This window comes from Galeopterus variegatus, unplaced genomic scaffold (genome assembly GCF_000696425.1).
Source record: "Galeopterus variegatus unplaced genomic scaffold, G_variegatus-3.0.2 Scaffold4338, whole genome shotgun sequence".
In the NCBI taxonomy this organism is placed as follows: domain Eukaryota; kingdom Metazoa; phylum Chordata; class Mammalia; order Dermoptera; family Cynocephalidae; genus Galeopterus; species Galeopterus variegatus.
The window spans coordinates 21007-25427 of NW_007730449.1; the positions used below are offsets into that span (position 1 = coordinate 21007).

Consider the following 4421-nt stretch of genomic DNA (forward strand, 5'->3'; position numbering starts at 1 on the left):
GCAGTGCACCTGGATGGAGGCCCAGCAAACCCAGCAGCCCACACCCCGCCGACCTGAGCTGCCACGCGGTTACCACGTCTCCCACAGATGCTCATTCCTGCCTAAACGTTCGCCTCCAGGAAGCAGCGCAAGTCCTTCTGCACGTGACAGAACTAATTCCAGAGTCACCGTTTCCTCTGTCAGTTTAGAGCAACCCTTGAATCTTGTCCATAAAATTCTAGTAGGAAAAGAAAACTAGTGCATTTCCTCGAAAGGAAATCGCAAGTTGTGACATCTCTGTCCTTTCTCTCAGTAGATGGGAAATTCGTGGGCACGTCCTGGATGTCATTACCCATCAGGTCTTAAATACAAAGTTATAGCTGTCACAAGTTAGGCACATTCCACGCACAGACATTATACAAACGGATAGTCGGACAGTAGATTCATAAACAAAATGGATGAGTAGTAGAGGTTTTTTTAAACCACTAATTTATTTTATGCATTATGATGATATACAGACTACAAATTTGTAATCACCTCTAGGATAGGATTTTTACGTTGGATTTCTTTTTCTATGATCACAAAATCTCTCCCACCTTTACACATACCCCCTCACAATGTCCTGGGGACCCAAAAAAAGCACTGGACTAGGAGTCAGGAAACGTGCATTTTTTCTCAGATTCTGTCACAAATTACATTTTGTAGGCAAGTTGTTTAATCCTTGCTTAATGTTCTTGTCTCTAAAATGTGAACAGTGGTTCCTACTCCATGGAACTCCTGCCCTGTTGGGTAAAGCACTGGATTTGGAGTTAAGAGATTCAGTTTGCATTTGGTTTTACCACTGACTGCCAAACGACTCTGGGTAAATCACATAAACTCTCTAAGGCCGAGGTAATTGCCACTAACAGGGGCCTAATTCCACCTGCCTCACAAATTTGTCCTGAGACAAAAACTAAGCCAAAGTGTTTTATAAACCACAACTACTTACAGTAGCATAAGGTATTATTATTTAGGATCAAATAAGATCACAAAAAAGATCTTATATAACTATAGAGCTTTGAGAGGAACACAGTATGCATGACATTGGATTTTTTATGCAGCCAACCATGCACTGTGTGTTTTCCACAGTCAACTTTTAACCTCTAGAACATTTTAGGGCTACCTCCTTTTATCATCAGCTGGAGAAAAATCAGGGAATCCTAAGCAGGAGGATGCTGAAGCAACCCACGTTGCCTTGCACTGAGCGTAACTTAGGAAGATCAGATGACACTAAGACTCAGGGACCAAGGAGCGATGGCCAGATGTTACACCTGCACTGAGAAAGGTGGGATGGAAGAATGAGCTCCTTCCCACTCCAGCAACTCCAAGGCTTAATAGCAACAGGGACTTCATGCAATCACCCCCCTGCATCCCCATGCAAGCAAGTCCATGGCTCAGGCCAAGACTTGTTCAACAAGAACCAGGTAAAACCTTTCCAGGCTAATGGGAAAGAACGTCAGAGTCATTTTTGATGAAGTTTCAGTTCCTAAACCCAAATTCATTCACTTCACTGCCTTCCTCCATCTGTCTGATATTCTAGAAGCACTCAACCTCCAAACTGACCCACTAAGCCACAGCACACTTAGCCAAAAAAAAAGAGAGGACATGCTGTCCAAACATGTCCCCAGCAAGCCAGACATCTCCACCAGGAGCAATGGAAATAGCCCCGGCATGTTCCTCCTGTGGTCTTGGTCTGGAGCAATGCGTGTGTGAGGTCTGCAGCGCCTAGTACCAACTGAGAGCACGAGGACACAGGCATGAATTTCACAGCCTAAGTTCCCTGAGGAAACTTTTATAGCTCTGCTATGTTAGTTACTTTTTTAAAGGTCAAGATTTACATGTTTATTTTGACTGGTGCTGTTTGGCCTAATCCAGATGAAAAAGAAAAAAAAAGAAAGAAATTGACACAAATAGATTAATTGTTTGCAAGAGAAATCTACAGCTCACTCTGGGAAATCTCCCATGAGAACTTTGCTTTACTTCCTTGAAAGGAGGAAGCAAGAGTGACATTTCAGTTCAGATCGAGGTGCCCAGGGGGCCAGAATGCAAGTCCCACAGAAGAACATCTGGTTGGCGAACACAAAGGAACATAACACCTGCAAACCACTCATGTGTTTACTCTGTAACTAGCTGTCCCTTATCCACATAAAATATGTTTTGGGGCTAGAAATGGGTTGTTCATGCCAAGAAAGTCTGGAGTGATAACGCAGCCTGTTTACCTTGGATTTCTCCCCATCCTAGCCTGGGCGGGCCCTGCTGAGCCAAGACAGCTTTGGGACATTTTTCCACCTAGTGCCTCTCTGCTGAAACTTCTACAAGTTTGGAGCTGGAGACTGGGAAAAGGGCGTTGGAGGACGGGAGTGTGCAGAATGACTGCTGGGCTTCAGGATATGGTTCTGATATTATTTATTCCTCTGTGATGATTTTCTGGCAGGGCTCTCTGGGCCTCTGGAAGGAGCTGCACATATCAAAAACAACACCAAAACAAACCACTTTAACACCCACACTTACAGGAAATTTTACCCCAGGGGCTCAGAGTTCTTCTAAAGGAACAAGAAGGCCTGCTGTGAACAACTCTGCCCTTGGCAGCCATGGATGTCAGCCCCAATGCAATTCATTGTGTCCTTCCTTGAGACACTCTTGGCCTAGGATGAAGCATCCCCCAAAGAGACTTGGCTAAAAACAGCATCACGGGGCCCATGGCAGAAGAGTTCCCACCATAAATCAAACCCTCTCACTGTCAGGAGGGACCCCAAACCCAGTATCACCCCATCACCTCCCTGAATCAAAATTGTTGCAGGAGGTCGATGGGTACAGTGAACACCATTGGTGTGAGGACAGTGTGAAGCCCAGAATGAGGAAGTGAGAACAGGTGTGTGGGAAACAGACGAACTCACATTTATTTGAGTCCCATCTTTAAGGCAGTCTCAACAATTAGCACTTTGCATGCCTATTCTCATAAAATTCTCCTAACAATGCTATTCTCTTTATTTTATAGGACAGAAAAAGGAGGAACTTTCCCAAGGTCACATTACTTGGACAAATGCAAAAGCTCAGGTCTGCCTGGCTTTTTTCTACTACATCATGCAGCCTAAACGTGCAAAGTTGATGAGCACTGATATTTCTTTTGCCTCCAAATGTATCCAAACACCCAGCACAGTGCTGGGTTACTTGTCTGTTTGTTTCAAGTCGCTGGTCTCTATTCCTCCCCTTAAGCCTCCTCCTGTCACCCTGAGAACAGGAGGAAAGCTAAGGAATTGCGGGCACTGTGTTGGTTGGACAAGGAGCAGGAGAGCTGGCTTCTCTCACTCTGTGCTCAGGTCCTCAGCTCACACTTGTTTCACGTAGAGAGGTGGAATCCTTGATGTGATATGTTTGCTGTATTATTATCTTTGCATTTTAGTAAATATGTCATAATTTTCACAGCTGAAATTTCCTTAGACCTGGCCCTTTCTTTGTAAGGGATCCTGATTTTTCTTCATGTTAGGTGAGGCAGGACTTGAACTAACAGCCTTCTTCTTCTTCTTACTGTGTTTCTTATGCTTCTTTTTTATTTCTGTTTTTCGTTTGTTTTTCTGTTGCTTTGTCTCGCTCTTCACTGCTTTTCTTTTTTGCTCGTACCTACTCAGTATAGTCTGGCTATGACAAGGACTCAGCTGGTGAAGGCTGATCTTCAGGATTCATCTTTATTTGTTAGATCCTTTAATATCCTTTTCTTTCTCAGTTGCATCTCTGACTTCTTTTTCTTCTTTCAACTATCCTTCCTGTCTGATTCAGTGCTGACATGGAACTTTCAAAAGATTTATGTGAACCGTTCTTCTTTTTCTTTCTCCTTTTTCCTGGTTTCTCATCCTCATCTTCAGAATCTGAAGAACTGCTGGAAGATTCAGAGCTTGGTGAAGAGGAAAAACCTACCAGATTTCATCTTTTCTTTCTTCTTTGTCTTTTTTTTGGATAAGCTCTCACTTCCATTTAACAATTTCTCCTGTGTTTTTCTAGTTCTTTCTTCCAGTTCTCATTCATTTTTCCTTTAAATTCCTTTTCTATTTGCTCTTTCACTTCTTCCCAGGTATGCCTTGGTCGATTCAGATAATCCTGGATCGTTGGCCCTGACTGGATTGGAAACGATGATCTAGCCATTGCTATTGGGTTCATCCAGGCTTACATTTACCAGTTTATTACAAAGGATATTTTAAAGGGTACAGATCAACAGCCAGATGAAAAGACACATAGTGCAAAGTCTGGAAAGCTGCCAAGTACCAGAGATTCTGTCCTCGTGGACTTGGAGTCATTTACCAGTTTATTACAAAGGATATTTTAAAGGGTACAGATCAACAGCCAGATGAAAAGATACATAGTGCAAAGTCTGGAAAGCTGCCAAGTGCCAGAGATTCTGTCCTCGT

General features: G+C 43.3%; 1 pseudogene; it reads right to left on the reverse strand.

The window, feature by feature from the left end:
• Positions 1-3455: 3455 nt before the first annotated feature.
• Positions 3456-4173, reverse strand: LOC103602889 (annotated as a pseudogene).
• Positions 4174-4421: the final 248 nt, after the last annotated feature.